Below are 18,776 nucleotides of genomic sequence, written 5' to 3'. Positions count from 1 at the left end.
AAATGGTGCCTAGTGAAATCATCAGTACATCATGGGAAGAGGGTAGGATCTGCAAGTAGTCGAATAAAACTATTTTCTTACTGAAAGTTTCCATTGGCGGAGGTCAGTTGCGGTGAATTGTAGTCAGCCACAAAAGGCCACATAATGAACACGTATGAGATACGCTGTTTTCATAAGGTGGAATATTAATTCAATTTTAAATTTGTGTCTGAGCGCCAATGCTGTCGGCGCCATTTTCTGATACTCTTAGGAAAGGAAGCCATGTTCACCATTAATGTTTGAAACACGTAAACATTGTTCATTCTGAGACCTGAATTTCTCCCGTCGTATAAAATGTTCAAATAACTTATGGGAATGCAGCCGTGTGACATGGTCGAGAAAAATTCTTGAAGATGACAGGGTGGTCACCTGTCGAAATATCAGCGGTTGTCGACTGCGTCACCTGGCTGCATTCCCATAAGTTATTTGAACTTACTTCAGTCCATTTTTGTGTTCTAAATATTTATGTATCTTATTTTCCGAGGCGGGGATTAGGGGAGTAGCGCAGAAGTTGCCTTAGTGAGGGAGGAAAACCGCCAGAAAGCTACACTCCGGGTGCCTAGTGTAGAAGACCAACGGTCTTTAGTCCGCCACAAAGATTCGATCCGGTTCTGGCTTACCTCAATTTCACGTAATGTAGTGCATTGTGCAGTTAAAACATCAGTCAAAAAACTATTTTACTCGGAGTAAATCATGTGTGCAATTAATCTCAGACATAATGTAATACTTTACCGGTGGTTATTATGGACACGTAGACGATTAAGCTTTAATCGATGTGCTACGTTACCTGAAGACAAGACCACGACGGCAACTGAAGTGAACGGTTCGCTTCAGAGGGGTTGCTCTGCGTAAAGTCAGACGTTGAGATGGATGGAAACATTTTCATATAGTACAGGCCACGCAAGAAGCATTTCGCAAGTGTCAGCCTCACCAGAGTAGGGATACGTTGCATAAATTCCAAGAGATAGAAGGAGGAGCCCATGTAAGTCACAAACACCGGCTGAAACTTTTGGGAAGTGCAGGATTTCTGCTGGAAATGGGCGGGGTTGTTGTGTGGCTGTATTTTGTACATCTGATGAATGTAGTCGCCACTTGGAACAACCTGGTGTGGAGATTGCAGCCAGCATTGGGGAACTGCACATGATATAACACGTAGTAGGAATTCCCGGCTCACCTGCAAGCCGCCGTAAGGTAGAAAATTTTCGTCAAGAACGAAGGGTGCAAGGCATATTTCGGTTAGGCATTGGATGGCATTGCAAATTCTGCCAACAAATAGCAGCGCCAATAAGGTGGAAAATTCGGGAAGCCAGTGAGTTATGTGAGAGAGAGAGAGACAGGCAGATACCCGAACAGACAGCGAGTTAGCAAGATGTCAATGAGTGAGTGGGAGACAGTGAGAAGACCAATGGGACAGCTTTTCCACTTCATGGAGTGGTGATTCAGCAACCAGTGCGTACAATTAGGAGAAGAAAACAGTCTTGGAGGTGTTGTTGAAATTCTTGTATATTTATTCATCAGTGACCCAAGGTTTGCCTAATTCAAGTCATCTTCGAATGACGAATGTTTTTTCCAGTATTGTATCATCGATATCAATAACTTGCCTATGAACATTTATTGGCAAATCCTAAAATGCCTGAAATTAGAAGAAACGCGTGTCATCGACGAAACACTAATTTCAACATCGCAACCAACACTTTTTCTCCTCACTGATGAGATAGTGAGTTTACCTTCTTGGGGCATATCCGTCTATTGCCGACTCATTCTCTTGACTCTCAGTCAGATCTCGATCTGCATTCTAATGTTTGTTGTCACCTGCTGTCATAATATCTTACGCTCGATGTTGAACAGACCAAACCTAGCAGTCACGTGCGTGGAGGTTTAAGCATTCCCCAGCACACTGCGGTTTTCTTGGCTGGCACCTGCCTGCAACCACTGAGGTAACACCACTTCGCGTAAATTCAATTATCACGGACAATGGCCGGTGACAGAGCAGACCTCGCCTCCCGAAAGCGCTACCTGAACGCTATTACAGAAGACAGTCAGTCACCATGAAAGCTCCACTGGTCTGTAGCCTTGAACAAGAAAGAGAGAATCTGCCACACGTCAAATAATCACCACGCAAGAACGCAAAGTTATAAACGTAGCCCCGAGCTGGCATCTGTCGCAGACATCTTCACGCAAGAACTGGCTGCGTCGAGTGGAGATATGATGGTAGCACTTCTTCTTGTCAACTACTGACTTATTGAAATCAGTCTTTTTATTTTCGTATTAATAGTATGATAAGCGAAGTAAGTGTCCTCAACACTGGTTACAAATCTTTGAAAAGCAATGCCTCCGAAGTTTTTATGTGAAGATTCTTAAATTTTAAATAATAAAACGAACGTTTTTAACATGCTATAACTTTATCCTAGATGTATAGATGTTTACAATCCTCTGCCGCTAGAGGTCTCCGAAATGTAGCGTGTAAGCTGGTGGTGTCTAACGTTACTATGTTGTTACGTGAGAAAAATGTGCTGTACTCGAGTTAGTATTGAATTCGATGAATCCGCCCACATTTGGAGCACCTTTTCCTTCAGCATAATAATGCCAGACCTCACACAAACGCTGTTACATCTGCAACAATGAGACGTCTTCGGATCAACACCATCGATCCCCCTCCAACTTGGCCCATCCAATTTTCATCTGTTTCTCAAAGTTAAAGAATAATTTCGAGGACTTCGCTTTGACAGCGGTCAAGCGGTGAGGTTGTGGCTCTATCAGGAAAGTGAAACATCCTTCAGAGGCGGTATTGACAAAGTGGTCTATCGTTCGGAAAAATGTGTTAGTCGCCAGGGTGACTATACTGAAAAACAAGTAAGTACACACACGAAGAATGGATATGTAGAATGTTAATAACGTTAGCTTTATTTAAAAAGCCTAAAGACATATCACACAAAAATTCAGAGGAGCTGTTTATCAGCATACCTTCGTACCACACCGAAATTAGGACCATACATAGAAGTGCACATACATTGTAGTACAGAAGGGAACTGAAAAAAAACGTAATGAGACGAAGAGAAATGATACTGTTATTCAAACACAGTAATATGGTTGAAGACTCAGCCTTTAGTGACAATCCCCTGAAATTACCGAAGTTGGGACAGATTTTTACCATGGTATGTGATCAGCATGCGCGACAGTGCCTGAACCTCAACATAGGTCCATTCTGACAGCAGGTTGATGAGGTGTTCCTGTCGGCATTCCGATCCTTCACCAGCGTGGTTGACACCTTCTGAACGGTCGACGGTGCATGTGGACGTGCCCCAATACGTCTCCTGAACACGTTCCACACGAACTCGACGGCGTTTAAGTCGAAGGCACAGACAGGCAGGACCATTCGCGGGAAATTGTGTCGTTATAAAAGTTCCTCATCCTGTGCTGTTCGATGTGGTTGCGCATTGTCTTCCATATAAATGAAGTCACGTCTTAGTGCACGCCAAAAAAAGACGCACATGGGAATGGAGTGGAGTGTATAAGTACAATAATGTTGACTGCGTTGTGTGTGACAAAGATTTAGAGGTTATTATGCCTGCCACGATCATAACAGCTGGACCACCAAAAAGTTCATGTTTGACTATGTTCTTGGGTGCATTATGTGTCTCCGCCTCCCGTCGTATGAGGATACGTCCAGAATTACTACATAGACTGAATATGCTCTCATCAGAGACGAGCAAGCGACCCCACACAACGTTGGTCCAGTCCCTGTGCACGTAACACTGTCGCAAACGCTGAGGCCTTTGCTCGGCTGTCAACAGAACACAACGTATTGACATCTGGTCGCCGTTGAAGGAGACTAGTATCGGTAGTCACATTGCCACTGTGGAGTCTGGGACTGTACACCTTCCAGTGTGGTTGAAAGTGCACCCACTGTTTAAATATGGGTTAATTCTCGCCTTTTGCAAAGTGTAGCGGACATCTGCTGCCCCAGCCGACAATTGTCCACCACCCCCTCTCTTTCAGGTAGCAGTAATTGTGGTCCAGACCGCTCCACATACACATAAAACAGTGCTGTCGCGGATACCAAACTCCGGACTACACCTACACACTGCATCACTCTTCCAGTTTTCCAACGATTCTTCCCCCTGTGAAGTCATCGAAACGTTGTCTCCAGGCCATGTTGTAGTGCAGAATAATGAAGAATACATCCATAGTGCACAGCTGCTCGATGATTGACACTCACTGTCTTTTCCCGTTCTTTCAAATGCCTCGTGTTGTGGGGCGATTTCCATTTGACGGTATAATCGTGCTGAGCTCACGCCAATATCGTCCAGGGCTCAGAAAGCTCTGGCAACATGCTACTGCATTTTCATTCATTTCCACTGAGTTGTTAGTATGTCACGTTACGTTACCTACTGCGTCCTTAAGTGTTGCAGAACAGTGTAATTTGTTTCATTGTCGTATCAATTTTCTTCCATTTATAACTTTCGGGCACCCACTGTAGGTCGCAATATCGTTTCACCCTCAATTAGCATTTTCTGTAGCTATTAAAGAGAATCTTTTTGTGAGAAATGTGAGGTACAGGTGTGGTGTGTTTGTGTGTGCGTGCACTGTGAATGTTATGAGTGAACAGTATGCAGGGACCATAGTTCTAGCTAGTGTATTTACAGTCTGTTGCCACAGCATCATTTGTATCTTGGGATGTAGTTTTAGAATGTGGAGTTTGTTGCTATGAGTCTTCTTTGTTTCAACTGTTACGTGTGTGGCAACCAGCATCGATATATGCGTTTGTGTCAGTTCGTTCTGTGGAGTACCTGTAGTCCATGGTAACGGTTGCCACGCAACTCAGGTCTGGACAGTTGACAGACTTGGAAGCCGAGGACAGCTCGAGAGCAAGTGAGGCGGCACAGGACTACATATGTGGTGCGTGTACAACGTTAGGGTTGAACGAATCACATTCTCGTGATTACAGCTGAACTAAAACAACTAAATGTCACAACGCTAGTGCAGCTAGATGAACTAAAGCAGTGACACCAGTTGCTTTCAAGACTGTTATGCATTGGGAGAGGGTATGTATCACTATGAAGGAGTCAGTAAGCTACTGCTACTACTGAATTTTAACATACGAGCTGCTGTGGATGTTAAGGTTAATGGCAACAGCGTAGGTCGAAATACAACAGTACATGTTGGTGATGAAGTCGTAAGAAATGGGATGATGTGGTCAGATACAGATAGTAACACAGGTAACACTTGTCGTTTTGATGAAGAACGTGAAAATGATGTGTTTGGTACAAATACTGTAGAGGAGTTGTGGCTGAACAGGGATGTTATTGTGGTGGTCGATAGCAACCCTGAGTCTGCCAATGAGTAGCAGGTTATTTTTTCATTTGGAACTCTATGGCGAAATGTGGATAAAATGCAGAACTTGGAGGACGACTTCATTCGGGATGAAGCATCATTATGGTGTTGGGATAGGTTGTGGAGGTGTTTGTTGGCTGGTAAGGGGCAGATATTTTAGAATATAACATTATGCTGCTGTGATGCTCTCTTGTAGAGAGAGAAGGGTTGTTATGGATGGGTGGCTAGGGTGGGTTTAAAGTAAAGTGTTGAGATGGGTGAAAAGAAAATGGAGTTCGTTACTGGAACAGGTGGTTTATTTCTTGAGTTGGAAGACATTTGGTGTAGGATGTGTGGTCTCTGGAAAGGGTGGATGTTCTGAAGAACTATTGGCGTGCAACAGAGGATGTCTACAGCTGTGGGTGATCAGAAGAATGAGTTGTTGGGTCAAGGGAGTTGTCAGTAAGTTTGATGGGAAGTATCAGCTCAGGTTTGGAAGACAGAGATTGACCCCTGCACTTAGGAGAATCGGTCAAGTGGGGCAAGTTACAGGTATTACATGAAGGAGAGGAATTGAGGGTAGAACATTGCTGGAGAAAATGGTGGGATCTATAATATGGGCAACCAAGAGGGTTTGGCAACCAGCCGTTAGGCTGTCACTATATTTATATATATATGGCATATTTGGCACCAGCAGGGTTGAGGATAGGATTTGGAAGGTTCTTCGATATGTCATCATTTTCAGATTAGGGCACTATGGTGAATATGGTATTACATTGCAGATGGTGATTAAGTGATGATGTGATTGTTGAAGGTTAGGCTAGAGTTGTCAAAGACGTGGAGTACTTTCCAAACTCCTAGATCAGAATGGGAGTTGGGCTTTGACTCGATCTCCACTATCGTGGTCTGACAATTGATCCCTTCAGTCAGGGCAGCGATGGTGGGGGAATGCCAAACAGGTTGTGGTTACTTGGTCCTGGTGGTTGTGTGAAAGTGTGTGGAGTTTCCATAAGAACTAAAAGGGTCATGGTATATCTCCTCGATGAGTTTGATGCAAAATTCCACATCATGGTACTGGAGCTGGATAGAGACCTTCCCAGAGATGAAATGAGTAATGAGAAAGGAACAGATATATTTTCGGATTTCGAGAAGGCTAGTTTTGTATTTGAGGGAGTTTGGGTTAAGATGTGGAAGCACTAAGGTATGAGGTTATGAAGGCGTCATTTGGGGTGGAATGGGCTGGAAGTCCATAAAGTCTGTGCTTTTGGGTTGCTTTGATTTTTTTTAGTATCACATATAGGGTCACTTTCAGTGTTGAGGCGTTTGGATGTCTTCCTGATAGGTGTAGGTTATAATAGAGTGGGGGCACAACTAGGGATAACACGTGATGGGATTGTTTGGAGTCAGGTTCGGATGTGAGGGTACCACAATCAAGGAACATATTGCAAAAGCACCAGGCTGAGTCGATGGTGATGGAGCAAATGGATCGACATATGGTTGTGGAAATTAGGATGTTGATGGTATTATTGATAATGCTGGTCCTTGTTTTGGAGGTACTGGATGACAGAAGGACATTACTAAGGATGGGTGCCAATGCTGAATACGAGAGAACTGGGAGAGGGAGATATGTCTGATGGAGGACACATGTACTCCATGGGACGTTTGTAGGGGACTGAGAGGGGCAGGTGCAAACAGTGGTAGTGGTAGCAGAAGGCATAGTTGCGGCAAAGTTACCAGTTGATGGATGGTTGGCGAAGTCGGAAGCATTGGCGATGGTGGCGGAAAGGAGATGGTGACATATTCCATGCTACAATGGGAGTAGCAGCAAGCGAATTGGTAGTATTGTGTACTCCTCTAGCCGAACTATCGCAGCAGTGGTGAAGTACATTCCGTTGTGTAAGCACAAGATTTTATTTGAAGAATCGAGAATACTTGCTCACAGACTGATGTGTTAGGAATCTATGATGAGAGAAGCGGTCAAAATTAGACTTTGTGAAAGCAACTTAAATAGAGATATCAGTTATGCACTTATGACTGCGTAGAAACGTGCACTTGATAATGAAAAAGCACAGAAAATGATTTCTCGCAGTTTACCACCTGATGAGAGGAATGATTCAAACTGTTCAAGTGGCTCTAAGCACTACGGGACTTAAAATCTGAGGTCATCAGTCCCATAGACTTATAACTTCTTAAATCCAACTAACCTAACGACATCAAACACATCCATTCCTTAGGCAGGATTCGAACCTGCGGCCAGCCGCTGTGACCGAGCGGGTCTAGGAGCTCCCGTCCGAAACCGCGCGACTGCTACGGTCACAGCTTCGAATCCTACCTCGGGCATGGATGTGTGTGATGTCCTTAGGTTAGTTGGATTTAAGTAGTTCAAAGTTCTAGGCGACCTCAGATGTTAAGTCCCATAGTGCTCAGAGCCGTTTGAAATATTTGAATCAAACCTGCGAAAGTAGCAGCAGCGTGGTTCCGGACTGAAGCGCCAAGAGCTGCTCGGCCATAGTGGCCGGCCAAGCGATGTCAGCCAATCATTATGTGGTAATCAACAGCTTAACAGTGGACAGATGGGATGAAAAACACACCATCGTTGTACTGTAATAATAAGCATTACAGTCTATAGTGTAAACAATTTAGGGAATTTTACAGTAATTTCAACACCAACCAATGATGTGACAGTACGTTTCCCAATTTCACTGTCATAGCTAAACCTCACCTTCTCTAATTTGTGAGTATGACTGTCCAGTATGTCAATTCATTGTTAATTCTCGAACAGATACATAATCAAAGTGTACCAGACAGCGCTCTACATATTTCTAGCACTTTGAGCATAGTGCTTAATTTACGATCTATCTATATGTGGATGGGAGTCACAGAGCATTCTCACAGTCGTAGGATAAAATTAGAGACTGAAAGACACCTTCACACTGTCTTTACCAACCCGCTCTGCAGCACCGTTACCGATTTAATCTGCAGCCGACCACAAGACCGCTACATTCCGCATCTCATGAATGCATGGAGGTTGTCGAGTCCTCGCCCATCCGAGTGCACAAGATTTCTCCAGACGCGCCCATGTCGAGGAGGTTAGCACTCCTTATTGGTGTATAGCAACAGATTTGAGTGTTGCGATGAAACAGCGGACGGTTAAGAGGAACAAGAAACGGGTGGTTTTCATGCATGATGAAGCTCCAGATGGACGGAGTTCGAAGCATTTTACGAAAATAAACTACCCTATCAGTTTATTGTTCTAGTGCCTGGGATCAGTACCAGAGCGGTATTGGTAGGCAAGAACATAGACACATTGACTCCTAAGGCTACACGGTTCTGCACTTAAAACAAACTATAATGTTAGATCGCTTGATTTTCTAGTCTATCAGTCATGTGGAATACAGCGCTGTTAATATTCAAATGTAAGAAATATAATTCCAGCACATGACCTACATCCTTCTTGTAGGTTCTGTTAGCAGAAGAATTTCCATCGAGACAAACTGAGACATCACGAAAGCTCCTACAAAAGCGACGGTTAACTATTTCTGCAGCACTCGACCAATTCTGAGAAGGGCCTGATAAGTAATGGATGGGCTGTCCCATTAGGAGCGCGAGGAAGAATGCAGTCGGTGTTAATCTGGACTACTTTCGTGAATACCTCCTGTTAGAACCAGAATTTTCATCCAGACAAGCTGAGACATCACGAAAGCTCCGACAATAGTGATTGTTAACTATTTTTGCAGCACTTTGGTATTTCCGAGATGTAGACTTGGCTCTTATTTAGACATGTGACAACAGTATAGCATTGAGAATCTTTTAGTTACACCTGTGTGGGTGAGCCACTTCGCAAACATGTCACACTTGGCAATTAGACCTGTGCTGGACTGGCAGGTACGTTTGGTGCCTGTGTAAACATGTGTGTGGCTGGAGGCATCTCGCATTTCCCATTAGGATTGCTAGGGAGAATGCACCCTGTGCGATTCTGGGAAGCATTGCAACACATTTCTATAATAAGTTCAGAGGGGACACTTGGCTCTAAACATAGACCTGTGATTTAGGTGTAACATTGAGAACCTTGTAGCGGCACCTGCAAGGGTTAGCTGCTATGTATACATCTCGCTGAGGGTGATCCGCTATGTGAAAGTCTCACTGCATCGCAAGCAAAGGCATTCATCATCACAGCAGCAACCGTGTCTAGGTGGACATGTGTTTCGAAAGGTATTTATCAGATGTCAAGTATGAAAGGGATGCCGCCGCCTTATGTTCACAGGTACCAAACGGTCACCTGAGCGTGGTTTAGCATCTGACGTCCATGTTGTAGCATTGAAGGGGCCACCAGTGCATCCCAACTCGTGGGAGCGTGTGCAGTGGCGTTATGTGTGGTCCAGTGAAGAGGGTATGGCGGGCAGTGGGTGCTTCGCGATCGAAAGGTATTTATCTATGTCAATACGTGTGATGGGTGTTCTTTGGGTGTGTTCCTTGTGTGGTTTGAATAAAAAGAAAGGCGATCTATTTAATTACTTCTTACAACACCTGCTTCTTTCCAAACAGCAGAGAATGATGAGGACGAGAAATCCAACCTCTGAATTCTGATTTTTTTATTATAAATAAACAATATACCCTTAAATTTCCCTTCTTGAGATCCTTCCTCTCCACTGCAGAGCCGCAATTTCCAGGTAGAGGACGAGAGGATGAGTGCAGAGGGGAATAGAGTGGTGTGGAGGGGTATTGACCCTCTGAGAAAAAAAATTAATAAATAAATAAACTATATTCCATACACAGCCTTGAATCTTATAATTGTGTATATAAACACTACCTCACACATTGCGTAGATTGTTTAAACCATATTCTATACTCTGCATTCGATTTCCAGACAAATTATTTAACTAAATAAATAAACTATATTCCAAACACTGACATAAATAATTAAACAATGTTCTGGACATTGTCTAAATTGTTTAAACACTATACCATACACTGCAATCGAATCCCTCCAAATGACCTATCAACAGAGTCTTTTCCCCGCACATTTCTGGGAGGGAGGGAGGGAAGGGATGAGGGTTTACCAGAAGGGGAGAGGTTAAATAACTGATCAATTTATTTCAGTAGTCAGTCATATTGGTAAGAGTGAGAGAGGCTATTCCAATAACTCAGAACTGAAAGGGTGCCTATAGCAGCGAGGAGGAGGAGGTGGGGTGGAGGTTTCCTGAGGGGGTAGCGGGGGGTGCGAGGGGGGTGCGGGCAATAGGCTAAGTACCTGTCAATCAAAAGGAAGGATCCTTTTAGCAGAACAGTAGGTTCAAGACCTGTCAATCGAAGGAGAACAACAGGTTAATGACATGTCAATCAAAGGAGAACTACAGTTTGCCCGTGAATGCATACCTGCTCCAGATGTAGGCAGCCCGCACTGTAAAAAAAGCGCTAGTGCCGGCCTTTTCCCCCTGCTCATAATTCGTTATGTAAGAACGACTTGTAATCTATCTAGTGCTCACATCATTAAGCAACCATGACGTTGCAGAAAATATAACTGTTTCATGATTTACTAAGATACGCTTTCTCCAAATTGATGTAGCAGCACGTCTTGTGAACGACGCCCCATTCCTTTTCAGAGTCCCATGGTAAGTACCCGAGCCGGCTGGTGCGGCCATGCGGTTCTAGGCGCTACAGTCTGGAGCCGAGCGACCGCTACAGTCGCGTGTCCGAATCCTGCCTCGGGCATGGATGTGTGTGATGTCCTTAGGTTAGTTAGGTTTAAGTAGTTCTAAGTTCTAGGCGACTGATGACCTCAGAAGTTAAGTCCCATAGTGCTCAGAACCATTTTTGTAAGTACCCTATTTACTGGTTTGCAGTCCTCGCGATGCGGTGTGGAATTCGTTCGAAACCTCCTACGTCCTCGATAAAACGAATAGATTGGATAATTAGCGAGGAACTAACTGAGTCATTAAATGCTTCCATATGTGGTTTCGGGCCTCCTTTTGCACAGCGTATTGCTGCTCCTCCACATATCATAGAGTCAACAAGTCGTTGGAAATCCCTATCAGAAATATTGAGCCATGCTGCTTTTATAACAGTCCAGAACTGGGAAAGTGTTGCCACTGCAGTATTTCGTTCACGAACTGACCTCTCGATTCTGTCCCAAACATGGTCGATTGGGTGTATGTTGCGTGATATTAACGACCAAATCATTCGCTCGAACTGTCCAGAATATTTTTATGTACGTGCATCACAGTTGCGCTACGTTCCATATACGCTGCAGCAATGCCTTGAAATGTAAGCTTTTTTGTCACCCATTATATTTAGCGCATGCGCATTGATAAACTAATCCGCCTCCCTAGCTGACATCGCTAAGGCAAGCTAGTATGGTGGCGCTCAGCTCGGAGGTACGCCGGTTCAAATTCAAATGGTGGATTATATTTTGACTGCCAGTATTTGGTCAGCGTCAGTATCATGTATTGAATTCCAGACCTCTCCACAATTTCTCATGAAGCGAAGGCATGTGCCACTTATGATGGTGGTCCGTACGCAGGACAGGGACGTTAAGCTGGGAGCCCCTTGCTGCTACTCACGAGCAGCAGGCTATGGGCTGGTACCTGGTTTCACCCCCACCCTTCACCCGTAACAACACATACCCAAATCTATGCTGTCAAAGACACTCATCACAGTCATGCACAAGACACGGATACACTCCTTACAGCACATAGTCGGCAGAAGGCAACGGTAAACCAATAGGACCTTGCCATGGCGATGCTGCAGAATTCCTGCATCTGATCCGCCTACGTTCATATCCTGAGTATGGGACTTAACACGGCATTGATAAACTAGTCATACAATTCCACTTCATTGGGGAGCATTCGATGTTACTTTATGTGTCTTTTTACTATTTGTCGCTCAGCATAACACAGTGGTTTCTACCAGGAAGCACAATAGTAGACTCTGGTGGACGGTAACGAGATCCACCTCGCAATGTGTTGGTCAGAAGGGACGAACAACCGTCCCGAATCACAGGGGGAGAGAGCATTTGTCTCTAACATTAACGCACCAAGCAGAGAAACTCACTGGACAGTGATCAGCTTCCGGCAGGCCACTGTTGGTGCAGATCCGAAGGACACTAGCCCCAGGGTGAGACATAGATACCTGCAATAAATGTGTTATTCGAGGACATCTGACAAACTAGCAACGGAGCTGAACATGGAGCACTCAGATATCAGACAAAACAAAGGCAATTAAAGGTAACGTTCGGATTCTCTCAGAGGAAAGCTGTCTTGGACAGTGTGTATGGCTTCCAGCAAGTGAAACATTGAGCTATGGACGGACAACCAGTTTACTAAACAATTCGAGTGGAGGCTGTTACCCCTAGCTAGCCATGCAGCTAAATGACACAGCCATCAGAAGCTTTGCAGGATGCTTGGAGAGAGATCCCCCGGGTATGGTTCGCACTGATGCGACGCTCAGAAAAAATAAGTCCGCAAGATTTCGTTTATACACTCTGCATATTATTCTTTTCTCATTCTAAACATAATTATGAGTTGTGAATGATAAACTAACTATTTGTGGCCCAAAACAAAGCGTAAGAGTATTCTAAGTTTGAAACCATTGTAATGGTCTGTGTTTACATTCCTCCAAGTGGCGCAAATAATCTAAATTGCAAATACTGTTCGCAAGTGCCCGTATCTGATCAGTAGCAAGTGAAATCAATGTTAATTAACCTTCACAAATGTGAATTAGAACAAATTCCATCATTGCAATTTACCACTACTGTGTGCAACATGAAGTACTTAAAAAAAGCGAGTAGTGTTTCATTAAGCTGTACCTTAAATTGTAAATCTTTGAGAGAAGCGAAGTCCCTCGAGCTCTCACTTCATGTTCTACATCTACATCTACATCTACATCCGTACTCCGCAAGCCACCTGACGGTGTGTGGCGGAGGGTACCCTGAGTACCTCTATCGGTTCTCCCTTCTATTCCAGTCTCGTATTGTACGTGGAAAGAAGGATTGTCGGTATGCTTCTGTGTGGAGTCTAATCTCTCTGATTTTATCCTCATGGTCTCTTCGCGAGATATACGTAGGAGGGAGCAATATACTGCTTGACTCTTCGGTGAAGGTATGTTCTCGAAACTTTAACAAAAGCCCGTACCGAGCTACTGAGCGTCTCTCCTGCAGAGTCTTCCACTGGAGTTTATCTATCATCTCCGTAACGTTTTCGCAATTACTAAATGATCCTGTAACGAAGCGCGCTGCTCTCCGTTGGATCTTCTCTATCTCTTCTATCAACACTACCTGGTGCGGATCCCACACTGCTGAGCAGTATTCAAGCATTGGGCGAACAAGCGTACTGTACCCTACTTCCTTTGTTGTCGGATTGCATTTCCTTAGGATTCTTCCAATGAATCTCAGTCTGGCATCTGCTTTTCCGACGATCAACTTCATATGATCATTCCATTTTAAATCACTCCTAATGCGTACTCCCAGATAATTTATGGAATTAACTGCTTCCAGTTGCTGACCTGCTATTTTGTAGCTAAATGATAAGGGACCTATCTTTCTATGTATTCGCATCACATTACACTTCGCTACATTGAGATTCAATTGCCATTCCGTGCACCATGCGTCAATTCGCTGCAGATCCTCCTGCATTTCAGTACAATTTTCCATTGTTGCAACCTTTCGATACACCACAGCATCATCTGCAAAAAGCCTCAGTGAACTTCCGATGTCATCCACCAGGTCATTTATGTATATTGTGAATAGCAACGGTCCTATGACACTCCCCTGCGGCACACCTGAAATCACTCTTACTTCGGAAGACTTCTCTCCATTGAGAATGACGTGCTGCGTTCTGTTATCTAGGAACTCCTCAATCCAATCACACAATTGATCTGATAGTCCGTATGCTCTTACTTTGTTCATTAAACGACTGTGGGGAACTGTGTCAAACGCCTTGCGGAAGTCAAGAAACACGGCATCTACCTGTGAACCCGTGTCTAAGGCCCTCTGAGTCTCGTGGACGAATAGCGCGAGCTGGGTTTCACACGATCGTCTTTTTCGAAACCCATGCTGATTCCTACAGAGTAGATTTCTAGTCTCCAGAAAAGACATTATACTCGAACATAATACGTGTTCCAAAATTCTACAACTGATCGACGTTAGAGATATAGGTCTATAGTTCTGCACATCTGTTCGACGTCCCTTCTTGAGAACGGGGATGACCTGTGCCCTTTTCCAATCCTTTGGAACGCTTCGCTCTTCTAGAGACCTACGGTACACCGCTGCAAGAAGGGGGGCAAGTTCCTTCGCGTACTCTGTGTAAAATCGAACTGGTATCCCATCAGGACCAGCGGCCTTTCCTCTTTTGAGCGATTTTAATTGTTTCTCTATCCCTCTGTCGTCTACTTCGATATCTACCATTTTGTCAACTGTGCGACAATCTAGAGAAGGAAGCACAGTGCAGTCTTCCTCTGTGAAACAGCTTTGGAAGAAGACATTTAGTAATTCGGCCTTTAGTCTGTCATCCTCTGTTTCAGTACCATTTTGGTCACAGAGTGTCTGGACATTTTGTTTTGATCCACCTACCGCTTTGACATAGGACCAAAATTTCTTAGGATTTTCTGCCAAGTCAGTACATAGAACTTTACTTTCGAATTCATTGAAAGCCTCTCGCATAGCCCTCCTCACACTACATTTCGCTTCGCGTAATTTTTGTTTGTCTGCAAGGCTTTGGCTATGTTTATGTTGGCTGTGAAGTTCCCTTTGCTTCCGCAGCAGTTTTCTAACTCGGTTGTTGTACCACGGTGGCTCTTTTCCATCTCTTACGATCTTGCTTGGCACATACTCATCTAACGCATATTGTACCATGGTTTTGAACTTCGTCCACTGATGCTCAACACTATCTGTACTTGAGACAAAACTTGTGTGTTGAGCCATCAAGTACTCTGAAATCTGCTTTTTGTCACTTTTGCTAAACGGAAAAATCTTCCTACCTTTTTTAATATTTCTATTTACGGCTGAAATCATCGATGCAATAACCGCTTTATGATCGCTGATTCCCTGTTCTGCATTAACTGATTCAAATAGTTCGGGTCTGTTTGTCACCAGAAGGTCTAATATGTTATCGCCACGAGTCGGTTCTCTGTTTAATTGCTCAAGGTAGTTTTCAGATAAAGCACTTAAAAATATTTCACTGGATTCTTTGTCCCTGCCACCCGTTATGAACGTTTGAGTCTCTCAGTCTATATCCGGCAAATTAAAATCTCCACCCAGAACTATAACATGGTGGGGAAATCTACTCGAAATATTTTCCAAATTATTCTTCAGGTGCTGAGCCACAACAGCTGCTGAGCCCGGGGGCCTATAGAGACATCCAATTACCATGTCTGAGCCTGCTTTAACCGTGACCTTCACCCAAATCATTTCACAATTCGAATCTCCGTCAATTTCCTTCGATACTATTGCACTTCTTATCGCTATAAACACGCCTCCCCCTTCACTGTCCAGCCTACCTCTGCGGTATACATTCCAATCAGAGTTTAGGATTTCATTACTGTTTACGTCTGGTTTCAGCCAACTTTCTGTTCCTAGTACTATATGGGCGTTGTGACCGTTTATTAATGAGAGCAGTTCTGGGACCTTTCTATAGACGCTCCTGCAGTTTACTATTAGCACATTAATATTGTTATTCCTTGTTGCATTTTGCCTACTCCTGCCTTGCCGCGTCTCAGGAGGCGTCTTGTCGGGCCTAGGGAGGGAATTCTCTAACCTAAAAAAACCCCATGTGCACTCCACACGTACTCCGCTACCCTCGTAGCCGCTTCCGGCGTGTAGTGCACGCCTGACCTATTCAGGGGGACCCTACATTTCTCCACCCGATAGCGGAGGTCGAGAAATTTGCACCCCAGCTCTCCGCAGAATCGTCTGAGCCTCTGGTTTAAGCCTTCCACTCCGCTCCAAACCAGAGGACCGCGATCGGTTCTCGGAACGATACTACAAATAGTTAGCTCTGATTCCACCCCGCGAGCGAGGCTTTCCACCTTCACCAACTCCGCCAACCGCCTGTACGAACTGAGGATGACCTCTGAACCCAGACGGCAAGAGCCATTGGTGCCGACATGAGCAACAATTTGCAGTCGGGTGCACCCAGTGCTCTCTATCGCCGCCGGTAGGGCCTCCTCCACATCTCGGATGAGACCCCCCGGCAAGCAGACAGAGTGAACACTGGCCTTCTTCCCCGACCTTTCCGCTATTTCCCTAAGGGGCTCCATCACCCGCCTAACGTTGGAGCTCCCAATAACTAATAAACCCCTCCCCCCGTGTGCCTGCTCGGACCTTGCTGAAGGAGCAGCCACATGTCCACTCACAGGCAGAGCGGGCGATGCCACACGGCCAGCCTCCACATTGACCCTCCGCCTCGTGCGCCGCGAACGCCGCTGAACCCGCCACTCCCCTTGGGGAGAGGGTGGCCCAACCGCGCCCGGTACCCGCGAAGATGTCTCGACAGCAGGGACAGTGGGTGACAAAAATAGCATTTTCGTGGCTATCGAACACAAAACAGGAGGTAAATTTCAATGTAACAAAGTACTAAAGTAGATAAGTTAACAAAATAGAAATCTCGGAAATCTCTGTAAGAAATTCTGTTTTATTTGCAGTTACTATTAATATATGAAGTGAAATCTGATAAGTACGAGGCAGGTGGAAAAAAAGTTAACTGCTTATTATTTCAAAAGTAATCGACATAACAGTTAATACATTTATCCCACTGATTGGTAAGATGGTCACTACTTCAAAAAATTTGCGGTTTTCTAGGGAACCATGATTGTACCTAGGCGCGAACTTCTTCGTCCGAAGCAAATCGAGCACGTATATCTTTCTTCGGGCCACCTAAGATATGGAAATCGCGTGGGCAGAGGCAGGGACAGTATGGAAGAAGTATAAGGACTTCCCATTGAAACTTCCGCCGTGTAGTCGAAATAACCTCGGTAACATATGGAGAAGCATTATGCTGCAACAGAAGTATGATGTCCGTCAACATCCTTGGCGTTTGGATTTGATGGCACGCTTCAGTTTTTACGAAGTGTCCAAATACCGCAGTGCTTTAATAGTGGTTCCACGTTCCGGGAAGTCGGTGTGAAGCGGTCTCCTGCAGTCATGAGTTTCACGAATATGGGGTGCCTGTTGTTCGGAAAACGTTACATACGTTTCGCTGGGAAGCCCTTACACATCCTCCATACGGCCCCGATTCCTTACGCTGCGATTTTCCCTTTTTTCGTGTCTTGAAGAAAGACGGTCGTGGACATCGACTTGCTTCGGACGAAGAGGTGCACCCCTGTGTACAATGATTGTGCCTTAGACAACCGGCAAAGATTTTTACATGATGACATTGACCGTGTCGTCTCACAATGGGATGAATGCGTTAACAGTCACGGAGATTACCTTCGAAATAATAAATATTTTAGTTATATTCCTTCCATATGTCTCGTTTTCATTTTTAGCCCTTTGCATTTTCTATCCAACGCAAATTTGAAACGTTAAAGTGTAAGTAATAATGCGTTGTTTTGAGAATTTATTTTGAGTTCATAATCCACTGTGCAACAAAACCTGTACGCTGGCTGGATTGGTAGGAGCAGTGGAACGATGGCTCTTACAGGCCGACGACCCGCGCATATTTTCTGAAGTGGCCTTCAGGAAACCCGCGTATCGGTATGGACTTCAGCGTGTGGTGAGGACACCAAATGATGCCATTTTGGGTGGCTAGCCTGGAGTACCCGTCAAGTACAGTCCCACGAAATCACAAAACAGAGGCAAATATAAAACTAACTTCTTCCGTTGGATTGGTGGTGTTTGCAAATATTTGTCTGGAAGTATTGCGCCGGCCGGAGTGGCCGAGCGGTTCTAGGCGCTACAGTCTAGAACCCGTCGACCGCTACAGTCGCAGGTTCGAATCCTGGCTCGGACATCGATGTTTGTGATGTCCTTAACCGCAGAAGTTAAGTCCCATAGTGCTCAGAGCCATCTGAACCGTTTTTTTCTTTTTTTCTTTTTTTGGGGGGGGAGTATAGCAACTCGTTTTTGCCCGCAGAGTTTAAACCCCATTTATGTTCCACCTGCAGTTGCGGGATGTCCATACAGCGACTTACGCTGATACATATCTGTTGTTACTAGCAGCGTATCACACGTGGCATTGCTTATATTCTTCTTCTAATGTTACTCTGAAGTGTTAGCAGCGTTAGATTAAAAAGCATAAAAATCTCTAAACCCATGCGTTACTACAATGGTCCTCCTCCAGGCGGCTCGTCTCGTTGTGTATCGGTTGTTGCGTACTGAGACCAATCTACTACATGCATTAGACTTGTCTACCAAGGGACGTTATTTTCTGGTTATCCCTGTTATCGGTTTTTTCTCCTGTTACTTCTCAATGTCTGCTAAGGCACAGACAAAT

The sequence above is a fragment of the Schistocerca gregaria genome, chromosome 2 (genome assembly GCF_023897955.1).
Source record: "Schistocerca gregaria isolate iqSchGreg1 chromosome 2, iqSchGreg1.2, whole genome shotgun sequence".
Lineage (NCBI taxonomy): Eukaryota > Metazoa > Arthropoda > Insecta > Orthoptera > Acrididae > Schistocerca > Schistocerca gregaria.
This window is presented reverse-complemented; position numbering follows the sequence as displayed.